At 54.7% G+C, this 12264-nt stretch overlaps 1 pseudogene; it reads right to left on the bottom strand.

The window, feature by feature from the left end:
* Window positions 1–6043: 6043 nt before the first annotated feature.
* LOC114886209 overlaps window positions 6044–12264 on the bottom strand; it is a 13994-nt pseudogene continuing 7773 nt past the window's right edge.

Below are 12264 nucleotides of genomic sequence, written 5' to 3'. Positions count from 1 at the left end.
CTGCTCTCCTGACCCCCAGCCATTGCCCCATCTTGGCTGCCTCCCTGCAAGGTCTCTCCGTCCCCAGCCAGGGTCACGGTCCTGTCATTCTCTTAGCCTGGGCGGCCTGAGGTCTCAGAAGGCTACTTCTGCCCACAGCTGCTTCCCAAGGGTAACCAGAGACAGAGAGCCAGGGACTGAGGCTCAGATGGGGTTCGAAGATACAAGGCCAGAGATGGGCCTGCCCCCAGCTGCAGGAGGGTGGCAACGGGTTCTGTGGCCGGGCTGGTGTTGGCAAGGTGTCCCAGGACCTTGTCTCCTCTGACGGGCACATGAGGGCAGAGAGCTTGAGCCTGACCTGTGCTGGGAAGCAACCACAGCTCTAGGCTCTGGGCTGCAGCAGGGCTCAGGCAGGAGCAGTGGCATGTACAGAGGTGGTCAGTCTCTAGAGGAAGTCTCCAGAGAACACAGAGAGTGGGGCTTTAGTAGGGCCAGGCCATAGCTCAGGCCCCAGCAGGGATGGAGACATCTGAGCTGAGAAGCCGAGGCAGGAGCCCACCTCAGATGGAGGGTCAGGGGAAGGCCCTCTGGGTCCAGCCTGTCACACACTAGGCCTCAGGCTGTAGCCCTCATTCTACTCCTCCTTCCGCAGGAGCTGGTTCCTCCCATGGACCTCACCGCCTCTTTTGCCTGGTCAAGTCCTTTTGGATTCAGTTAGCCTCCTCCAGGAAGCCTTCCCTGCCCTCAACCTGGATGGTCTGGGGGCCTGCGCCCTGCCCATCCCCATGTCCCCTCTCACAGTGCTGTGAGAGGTGTGGTCACCGTCAGGCTCTTGGGTACAGGATTTTTAAGGCATCCTTCTCAGTGTTCCCAGCACCCGCCCAGAGCTGAGTACAGAGGGAGTGTGTGCCTGGAAGCTAGGGGAGCAGATCCAGACCCACTGATACCCCAGGAAGGTGGGCCACCAGGATGGAACAGTCACCCTGCCTCACACCCTGGAAGGGGTGATGGGCTCACTTCCTTTGGGCAAACCCACCGGAAGGGGAATTTTCCCCCACGAAGCCTGACATGTAGGGACAAGCCACAGCTATGCCTATGACCGGGACATCTGCCCCAAGCAGGAGAGCCTCATGTGGCTAATGTCCCTTTGGAAACTGCTGCCGGGCTCGCTCATCTACCCCAGCATTTCCTTCAGGTCCTGGGCCCACAAGCCAACCTGCATAGAGGAGCCAGGGAGCTGTGTGTGAGGAGCACCTGGCCTTCGCCTGCGGGGCTCTGGTGCCCCATGGAGCCTCCTTCATCAGATGGAAAAGGAAGGAACAGTGGATAGACTCTCCTCAAGGCCAAGATGCTGGGTCCGTTCCAGGCCTGGGCTTGAGACCCTTCTCTCAGAGGTGTTGGGAGTACCAGTCGAGGTTCCAACTGGCCGGTCAGCTCATTTCACCCAGCCCAGGCTCACAGAGCCTGCCCACTTGGAGCCGTGTGCCCACCCTCCTGGCATACATAGATGGAAGAAGCACAGCAAGCCCCTTCCCTCTGTATGCCCCCAATTTGATGGACCGCGGGAGCTTTGGAGTCAGCCCTCAGTTGCAGTCTTCCCTGGCCGCATTCTAGCTATATGACCTTAGGCAAGTTACTTAATCTCTCAGGGATGCAGTTCTAAAAGGCAGTGACCTGGTAGTAGTAAACTCTATCTGCAGGCTTGTTGTAGGGACTAAGGAGACTGCAGGTGCAGCACCTGTATACAGCAGGTGCTCAATTAATGGCAGCTATGGTTATGAGGGAGCTGGCTATGCCAGCACCGTAGAGGCACAACAAAAAAAGTTTTCCCTGGGGTACCCTTGTGAATTCTGACACGTCAATCAAGAGGGGTTTCAGAGAGGAGGTGGCATTTGAACGTCTTGGAGGATGAGTAGGAGTTTGCCAGGCTAAGGCAGGGGAGGGTGTACCACCAGAAGGAAGGGTAAGAGCAGAGAGCTGCAGGTGTAACAGGCCAGTCACCTTGAGTGGCTGAAGCCCAGGAAGGGGAAAGGGGAGAGGGAACACTTTCTCTCGGCAGTGGGAGCCAGTTCTGGAAGAAGGGAGAGCCTGACTTGATGAGAGTGGGCAGGTTGCACACAAAGCTGGCTTGTTCTAGCTCCTCTCAGGGTGGCCTTGTGCTGTTGGGATTCCTGGACAGCCTGGGAATTTAAGAACCAGCCTGGGTCTCCTTTTAATTTGGAGTCTCAGGACTTCTGGCATCCAGGGCCAGCCCAGGCCCCACTCTGAGACGGGGCCAACATTGCTGGGGAATCAGAGTAGATGCCTGGTCCCCAACTTGGGTGAGGGTTCCTGGAGCAGCTTCTCTTGCCTGGGACCCTGACGTGACTGGAAGCTCCTGCAAGAGATGAGGGCCGCTAACTCCCCCCAGTTCATAGCGGGAGCCAGGCTGCCTGGGTTCAACCCTGGCTGTGCCATTTACCAGCTGTGTTGCCTCAGGCAACTCACCTGCCCTCTCTGAGCCTTGGTTTCCTGGGGTACTAATAGTACCTAAGTCACAGGGCTGTGGTGAAGATGAGGCGAGATAACTCTCACAAAGCAGTCGGCCCAGAGCCTGGCTCCCGGAGAGCACTCAACAACTGTTAGTTCAAAGAAAAGTCAGTGCAGGAGAGTGAAGGCTCTAGCGTCTAGTGTCTGTGGGCCAGGATAATCATGCCTAGTAATAATAGCTAACATTGGGAACTCCCTGGTGGTCCAGTGGCTAGGACTCTGTGCTTTCACTGCCGAGGGCCCCGGGTTCGATCCCTGGTTGAGGAGTGAAGATACCACAAGACGCCTGGCGCGGCCAAAAAAAAAAAGCTGACATTTATGAGCACTTACTGTGAGTCAGGCAGGCTCTGTTCTAATTGCACAACTATGTAGTAGCTTATTGAATACAGTCTCCCCTCACTCTGCCTAACGTGTGAGGGTGGGGGGTAGGGCACCCCAGAAGCCAAAAGCATGCAGGGAAGAGCCTCCGATATTTGGTGTTTTCTGCGCGAGGCTAAACGGACACCCTTGGTAATGTGGACAAGACAGAGGGAATTGGACGACGGCTGGGCTGTGAGGCATGAGGACCACAAGGGCCCGCCCACCACTGCAAATGGGCCACCTGGGACTGGACATCCCTCACACGTGGCAGAGCCTCAGACGTACCGTGGGGCCCTGGACCAGTCACGGCCCCACCCTGGGCCTCAGTTTTCCTATCTGTTTGATGGGGGATTGGGCTCGCTCACCTCTCTCAGCTGCTGTAAGGGGTGGCAATTCTCTCGTCTCTTTGATTTTCTTGGATGGCTTCCGTGTAGGTTGTGACTTGGGCGGTCACATCTGTCCATTTATTTTTCCGGAAAGGATGCTTTCTTCCCTTTTATTCTGCAGTCAGCCCACAGTTGAACAACTTCGATGTCTGGCCTTCCCACTGTTCCTCCTGTCCCCACCAGCACACCTCACCTGGGCTGGGGAAGGGGGCCGAGAGGGTCCAGCAAGATAGTGGCTCCCAGGAGGGCACAGGACTCCCCCAACACCACTCGATGTGCACCATTTTGGGAGAGCCTTGGGAGTGGGCGGATACAGGACTCGGTAGCCAAATCCAACCCACACCTGGCAGTGTGACGCTGAGTTGCGTGGAAGACCCAAACGTTTCATTTACCCTCCCTCCTCTCTTCCACTCATGCTTCAGAGTCAGACAGACCGCTCATTCCTTGTTCCACTGTGCTGTGCTGGGTGATCGATGCTGGGTGACCGTGGGCACTGTATTTCCCTGAGCCTGCCTGCTCACGGGACGAGTGATTCCCCCTCAAGGGGTATCTGAGGCCAGAGTAATTGGAACCAGCACTTAGGTGTGAGGTCATGGATTAAGCACTTGGGTGGATGCAGCCCTCCGTGGCGGGCGATGTTAATGTCCCCATTCTGCAAGTGAAAAAGCTGAGGCTCCAGAGCTTACAGAGCCTTCTCAAGGTAGCATCGCCCTCTGCCCTTTCTTTTTTCTTTTTTTTTTTTTGCGGTATGCAGGCCTCTCGCCGTTGTGGCCTCTCCCGTTGCGGAGCACAGGCTCCGGACGCGCAGGCTCAGCGGCCATGGCTCACGGGCCCAGCCGCTCCGTGGCATGTGGGATCTTCCCGGACCGGGGCACGAACCCGCGTCCCCTGCATCGGCAGGCGGACTCTCAACCACTGTGCCACCAGGGAAGCCCCCTCCCTTTCTTTTGTACACCCCACCTGCTACCAAAAAGGAGCTGGGGCGGGAGCCCATAGGTGGCAGGATAGGTAAAGGGAGCCCAGAGACCACGGGGTGAGGGCAGGGGAGGCTGGGGAGATGGGGTAGTTACCATGCCAGCTTGTCACTGCTCGCCCACACAGGGGAATGGGAATAGCGGTCATCAAGTGTGTGCAGGAGGGGCACCCCACATGGTCGCGGTCCTTGAGAATGCACAGGTTTCTGCCCACCTTCACTCAGCCAGGGCATGGGGTTGCTTAAAGGCTTCAAATCCCAGCTCTGCCACTCACTGGCTCTGTGATCCCAGGCTAATTAGCTATTGCTCTGAGCCTCAGTTTCCACACATATAAATAGGGATAATTGGCGTACTCACCTCATAGCCTTGTTGTGAGGATGACCTGAGTTAATGCGGGTAACTCACTTAGCATGGTTCCTGGCACACGTGAGAGCCGTAGGAGTGTTCTCTATTGTTACCCCTCAAATCAGCTCAGGTTCCCCTGGAGAACACTCAGAGTCTCCTGAGCACCTGCTTTGTGCCAGCACCAAGCCCAGGGAGCCAAGGATTCATCACTCAGGCCCCTCCCGTGCCCTGGGCTAAGCCACCAGCCTCAGGGCCTGGGGCTGAGTGTGCCGATTTGACATGCAGGGGGAACGGCCTGTGAGAATTGGTGTGTTGGCTCCCACTGCTGGCTGACAGACATCCTGATGAAATATGTCACTTTAAAACATTTTTTAAAAGAAATTTCCGGAAAGCTCTCTTAACCCCATGGGAGCCATAAGTAGCCTGAACTGTTGTCAGGTTCTAGTCTTGGCTTTGAGATGACTTGCCAGAGACCCTCCCTTGTCTGGGCCTCAGTCTCCTCATCTGTAAAACAGGGCAGCAGCTGTATCCACCCGAGAGGGTTGACCCTGTGTGAGGCTGCTTGTGAAATGTGCTTTGTAAACTCGAAAGCACCTTAACAGCTGTTGGGATTTTTTGGTTCTGTTTCTGGTCATTCAGGACACGGTCACGGGCAGATGCCTGTGCGGTGTCATGCTGGCCCTGGGCGCGGGCATCCATGGGATGCCAGCTCTACTATCAAGGGCTCCCTGAGTAGTGACCTCACTAAAACCCTTGAATTTTGTGATTTCCAGAGAACGTGGAAGGCCCCCCAGGCAGCCTGGCCTCTTCCGGGGGAAATGCTGGTAAGTGTCTTGTCTTATCTGTTAGTTTGTTCCACAAATGTTTCTGGAGCAGCTCCACGTGCTGAGGATGACGCGGGAGAACCGGAGGTCAGCCCTGCCCTCGAGAGCTCAGTCCAGGAGGAGGGGTTTGAAAACTTCACCCCCAAACAACCAGACAGCCAAGGTTCAGGGGTGGCTGGACGCAAAGCCTAGGCTTTTCAGGAGACACTCAGCCACAGGGCAGGATCATTTATAAATGAATATTGACTATTTTCTCTGCTCAGAATCCTTCAGTGGTTCCCCCTTTTGCCTTTGGGATAAAGTCCCCAAGCCTTTCGTGGTCTGCACTGTCTCACTCCAACTGCATCTCCAGCTTACTTATTTCATTGAAATCGCACTGGCCTCCTTTCCATTCCTGGAAATCTACTCGCTCCCTCCTGCCTTAGGGCTGTTGCCTGTGCTGTGCCCACTTCCTGGAGCTCTCTTCCAACCTCATCACGTGGCAACTTCCTATCTGTCCTTCAGGTCTCAGCTCAAATGTCCTGGATCCCCAAGACCCAGGGCCCCATTATACACCCTCTGTGCACCTGCCCACTTGCTTACTAATGTGTTTCATGGCTGTTACCAAATGATTATTTATGTGATCATTTGTTTGCTCTAATGGTCCTATGGCACTGTAAGCTCCATGATAACAGGGACCCTTGGGCTCAATGCCTGGCATATGGTAGGGGCTCAGTCAACGTTTGTGGAGTGAATTTATGATGAGTATTAACGTAAGGCTTCATGGAGGCGGTGGCATTTGAGTAAGACTTGAAAGAGGGTGTAATTTCACACTGTAGGGAAGAGAGAAGGGCTTCCTGCTTTGGGTAGCAGACAGGCACATGGTAGGGACACAGCCCATTTGGTTTGGCAAAGAAGCAGAAAGGGACGTGTGAGAGAAGCTTGGAGAGGTGGCTGGGGCCAGGCGAGGGCTTTGTGTTCCAGGTGGATGAGAATTAACTTGAATTCTGAAGCTCCTTGGGGCCCACCAACAACCTCTGAGCCAGGGGTAGTAGGGTCAAAGCTGGCTTCTGGAAACTGTAATGAGTTTGCTGCAGGGATGGGTGGGCCGGGAGAAGAGGCTGCAATCAACAAGACCAGTTGGGAGTTGGAGAATCCATTGACTCTGCTGCTTTCTGTTTCCCCGGAATCACACATGGGCCTTGGAGTTATCCTGTGAGCTCCCGGGGAGATGCAGGGCAGTGATGAGGAACCTCACAGGGCATGACTGCTTCCAGAAGACAATCACCTTGGTGGCAGGGGAGCCATTCTTGAATCCCTGGAGGGAGAGATGGAGTGGAGGGGACATTGATGTCCACACTTGTCACACCTGTGTCCTGGTGCTTTCCCTGTGGCCCAGGAATTGTGACACTGAGGGGCCAGCCTGTGGCAGACGATAAGCAGCAGCATTTCCCTCAAAGCCCAGCAAACAAGACCCACCTCCGCGCATCCCACGGGGGTGCAGCTGTTGTGGTCAGAAGAGCCAGGATTCTCAAGAAGGACCTGGGGACGAGTCTCAGATCTACCACTTAGCAGCTGTGTGCCTCTGGGCATCTTGTTAGCAATTCTGGGCTTCAGTTTCTTTAGCTGTGAAGTGGGGGCTACTTGGGTGTTGTGAAGGTTAAGTGTGAGGACACACACGGAGCCCCAAGCTCAGGGACCACTGGAGGCGCAGGAAGTAGTGGCTGTATTATGGCCACATTTTTCTCCACGGTTTGAATTCTTCACAGGAAGCTGGGGTTTCAGGCTTAAAATGAAGAGCATGTCAACAAAGCAGGACGGAACAAAGTCTTTTCCCAGCATGCCTCAGCATGCAGCACTGCCTTCCCGTGGAGCCCAACAGCGATGGGGCTAAAAGTCTTGAGCTTTCAAGCAGAAATAATCCCAATGGAAAGGAGCCTCCCTATTGTTCTCTTGTGATAAAGCGATGCAGGGGCTCTGCAGCCTGACCTGCCTGGTTGCAGATTCCAACTCTGCCTAGCTGTTCGGTGACTCAGTTTCCTCATCTGCAGAATGAGGTAATAACAGTACCACCTCGGAGAGCTGTCGTCAGGACTAAGCAAGTTAGAGCAGGTGAAGTGCTTAGACATGGCTTTGTCACTGCTATTGTTAGATCGTTCCATCTTCACCTGAACACTCTGCAGTGCTGTAAGTGACTCAGTGGGGGCTCGGGGGCCAGAAGCCTGAGTTCAAACCAGCTCTGCTGCTTGCTCGCTGTGTGACCTCCGGCAAGTCTCTTAACCTCTCTGTGTGTCCATTTCCTGCTCTGCACAATGAAGATGACAATCCCTGCCTCCCACTGTTGTTGGGAGCAGTGAATGGGGTCAGCCAGGTAAGGGACCCGACTTCCTGGAGGCAGGCAGACCACTCGGCCCCTCCTCCCACGCATTCCAATTTCCAGATGAAGAAATTGAGACTCAGAGCCACTGGATGATTTGCTAAAGGACACAGATCAGTGAGACCAGGCTACACTCCCAGCTCCGTGACCTGTGCTGGGCCACCATGCCAGGGACTTCCCAGGGAGACTTGAGGCACTAGTGGCAGGAGTGTTGAGTGGGCTGCAGGGTGATCTTCTGTGAGGCCAGGCAGCAGGGGCCTCCCGTTGCTCAGCTGCATCTCCTCCAGTGTCCCGAGTGTGCCGATGCATCCTGCTGCTGTCGGTTAGGCCTGGGTCTTCCAGGCATGGGGTCTGCGGGTCCAACGCCTGCAAACTGCCCAGTCTCCAGGGCTTTACCATGTTACCTGTGGGGAGAGACTGGTGCCAACCCTGCTGTCCCCTCAAGTCTGCTTCCCTATCCACCTGCAAACTTTGGGACCCACCAACTGTCTGTGTGCATCCATCTTTCCAGTGTTTACCCAGTGCTGGGAAACTTGGTGGTTAAGAGTGCAACCTCTGAAGACCTGGGTTCAAATCCCAGCTTGGCCTCTTCTATGCTGTGTGACTTGGGACAAGTTGTTCAACTCTCTGCCCCTTAGTCGTCCCGTTTGTAAAGTGGGGATGAGAACAGTACCAACCTCATGATGTCGCTACAGACACACAGTGCCTGTTCCCAGTGAGCTGGGATTCCTCTGGGCTGTATCGTCATTATTCATGTTATCATGTTTATGGTTATGGTGCCTTACCCTGCAGAGGATGCCAGAGACCCGAGGGAAGCAGGGGTGTCTGCCCTGTGAATACTCACGGTCCTGCGGGAGAGGCAGACACAGGCACAGGCAGCCCAGTGTGATCAGTGAGAGCTGAGGAGGAGGGAGCCACGACTTGGGGCCTGGAGGAATGAGGTGGAAGGCAGGGTTGAGGGGCAGATCTCCTGAGCAGAGGTCACTGTGAGACCCTGTGGAACCAGTTCATGCCAAGTGGGTCACAGATACAAGGCCCTGTAGGACCCCACCCCTGCCCACCTCTGCAGCCTCATCTCTCGTTCCCCTAGCCCTGCGCTGCACACAGCCCTCCTGGGACCTGCAGTGGCTGTCCCCACGTGGCTAAGGCTTGGTATTCCCGGACTCTCTATGTGGAGCCTTCCCCACCCCCTTAGCCTTAGAGCCTGCCCTGCCCTTGCCCCAGAAAGACTTATTCTGAGGCCCTGTGTTCCCTCCATCAGGGTTTACAGCCCAGCACACAGCAGGTGCTCTGTGTGGAATGAAGGCCACCCTTGGGTTTGTGCTTTGCATGGGAAAAGTGCCTGGCTTGGGACAGGCTCTGCCGGACGCTTTGGGGGGTTCCCCACTCTGTTAAGCAGAGGCTTTTTCTGGTAAGTTGTCTCCTGAAGGATTGTGAGCACGAGTTCAGGAGGCCTCCCTCCTGGCGTGCTAGAGTTAGCGGAAGGCCCCTCCTACGAGGAAGGAGAGCTGGGGCCACTGAAGGATAAAGGTGAGGGCGGTACTTGTGCTCAAGAGAGCCAGCGAGTGAGAGGAAGGACATCCGCCTGCCGCTGAAGGCACCGACAGCCCAGCTCACTTCGCACAAGTCACTGATCTGCCGAGCAGGGCCAGTCTCCTCAATCAATCCATGCTGACAGATGGTAGCGGAATCAGTGACCTAGAGGCAGAAGGCTCCATTTGTAATCCCGGAGTGGCCCAGGCGCCTGGAGGAGGGCAGAGGAGTTTGTAATAAAGGGAGTGACACAGGGTTTCCAAAAGCCATCTCGGAGCTGGATGAGGAGGGAAAGGATTAATTTTGCTTCTGGAATTGAAAACACTGATTCAATTCAATATGTATTTTTTGAGTGGACTGGACTAGAAGAGAGAGAGAGAAGAAAAACAAAAACAAAAAAACCCCCAACTAATCTACTGTCCTTTCCTTAAACTGTGGTAGGAAAAACAGGATTCTCTTGGGATTGACATATATACACTAATATGTATAAAATGGATAACTAATAAGAACCTGCTGTATTAAATAAAATTGTAAAATTCAAAAAAAAAAAAAGAAAAACAGGATTCTCACAGATGAGACAGAGAACAATAGAAGACACTAATGTGATCAAAGAGGAGGGAGCTCCCAGTTATTGTGCTCTGGCCATTATGGGATCTTGAGCAGTGACTTAACCTCTCTGAACCTCAGTCTGCTTGTATGTCCACATCATAGAACTGTAGCTATTGCTAATGTTTGCCTGGTACTGTACTGACTTTTTTATACATTTCTCTTTAGATTCCCAAAATACCTTATGAGTGAGGTCATATTATCTCCATTTTACAGCTGAGGAAACCAAGTTTCAGAGAGGTGAAGTGACTAGTCCAGGGCCACACAGCCCAAGCATAACTCAAATCTATCTGTTGGTCATAATGCCCACACATGTTCTTTTTCCAAATGGTACTGAAAGGGAAAGTGGCTGTTAGGGGTGAAGAGGTCCAGGCTGGCCTGGCCCTAGGACTGGGGAGGTTTCCAGGTGGAGGTTAACTAGCCATTGTTCTGGCAGGGTCCAAAGGGGTGGGGAGGGGGCTGTAGGGTCAGTCTCAGGACAGGAGGCAGGAACAAACAAGAGCCTGGACTTCAGTTATCTGTCTGCATTCCTTCCCTTCTGCATGAGGCTTTGCATGGCTTGTCACCATCCATTTCAGGTTCTGGTCCCCTAGTCTGAGACCCGAATGAGCTGAGGAAGAAGGGAAAGGAAGGGAAGAACGATGGGGCAGGAGACTCTAAGGAAATGGGCTTCCCTTTTCTTCATGAAGTCTCTCAAGAAATTGAGGGTGCTCCCAACACCAAGTGGAAGCTCTCATGCATCTTTCTGTGTTTGTCCAGAAAACATGGGTCTGTGCTGAGAGTTCCCTCTTTCCCTATGTAGCTCTGAGTCAAGCAGAAGCTAGCACTGGCCTTTTGAGTCTTGGTGCCAAAGAATTTGAAAATGAAACTCATAGAACAATGGGAACAGCCAGAGGGCAGGGCTTGGCGGCCTGTTCAGCTCTGCCCCGGAAGAGACCAGAAGAGACCGGCACCCTGCCTGGCATGCAGGAGGTGCTGGGGAATCAAGTCTCCAGGAATAGCCTTGACCCACATTGGAGCCGGCCCCCACTTTGTGTGATTGGACAGAAGCCAGGAGAAATCACTACCTTCCCCCGCCACATCCTCCTGGGGTGCCAGAACCAACTCAGGCCTTACCTTAGATCCCTTTGCTGGGGGCAGGTGCTGCCACAGCCAGGACCCTCTTTGCGTGGCCCAAGGGAAGGCAAAGCGTTAATGTCTCTGTCTAGGTGGGGTGAGAGGTGAAAGGGTAGAGCCAGGTCCTGGGGAGCTATGGACCTCAGATATACTGAAACTGGGCCCCCAGGCCACACCTGGTTCCTATCAGCCTCCACCTGCTACCCTCTTCTTCCAATTCCAATTTACTTTCAAGTTGGGTTGCTTCAGGAAAGGAAGCCACATACTCCCTTAACATCTAGGGCAGATGGGGTCTAATTTAGAATCAGCAATTTTAGTCAACGTCAGGGACATCCAGTCCACACTCTTCTTCCCATTGTACCAACAGTAAACTGAGGCCCAGAGTGGGGAGAGAATTTGGCCAGGGCTCTGGGTGAGCCAGAGGGAGGATCACAGCCACTCCAAGTACAACCTAGCCTCACTGGTCTTCTCACTTTTGATAGCAGTGGGTCAGGCCGTACAAACATCTCTGGTTGCTTTACAACCGAGATTTTCTTTAAAAAAAAAAAAAGAGAAACATGTCAACCATTCCTTTGCTCCATAAAACATACATGAGATTTGCAAAAGAAGGCTGGGAACGGCCCGAGGCCTTGGCACCGCAAATCCTCCACCTTATCTCCAAATTAATTCTGGACCCTGGGTCCAGTCAGCCAGGCATGGCAGCTTTTTAATGCCGCCTCAGGCGAAGGCGGCTGGCGTTTGGTGAGCGTCTATCTTACACGTGAGGTTGGTGGGCCTCCTCACTCCTTGCTTGTATTGCGGAGGAAACTCAGTCCCAAGAGGGCCCAAGTCATTCATCCAAGGACACGGGGCGCCAAGGGGCGGAGGCGTTGAGGGCACTAGGCCTGAGGGCCGGGTGGGCGCTAGGCGGGCAGGAGCCGGCACCACTAAGCGGGTTACGGGGAGGAGAGTGGGCCCTCGCCCGCGGGCTCCCCAAGGCTGACTGAGATGCGATTCTGGCTTTGGCGGCTCCAGGGAACTCCAGAAATCCCAAGGAGAGATTCCGGGCCACCAACTCCCCAGAAAGTTGGCTCGCGGCCACTCCCAGGACGGCCGGGAGCTGCAGGCCAAGATGGCACTGATCGAGCGGCGAGACGCGCGCGACACCCCCCACGGCCGCCGAGGGGACACCCGCGCGACCCCGGCCGCGGGGCGGATGTCTCCTGCGGCCCGGCGTGCACAGGCCTCGGCGCCGCCGCACGCGGGTGGGCACGCGC

The sequence above is a fragment of the Monodon monoceros genome, unplaced genomic scaffold, assembly GCF_005190385.1.
Source record: "Monodon monoceros isolate NGI ecotype Baffin Bay Population unplaced genomic scaffold, NGI_Narwhal_1 Super_Scaffold_6, whole genome shotgun sequence".
NCBI lineage: Eukaryota > Metazoa > Chordata > Mammalia > Artiodactyla > Monodontidae > Monodon > Monodon monoceros.
This window is presented reverse-complemented; position numbering and strand designations above follow the sequence as displayed.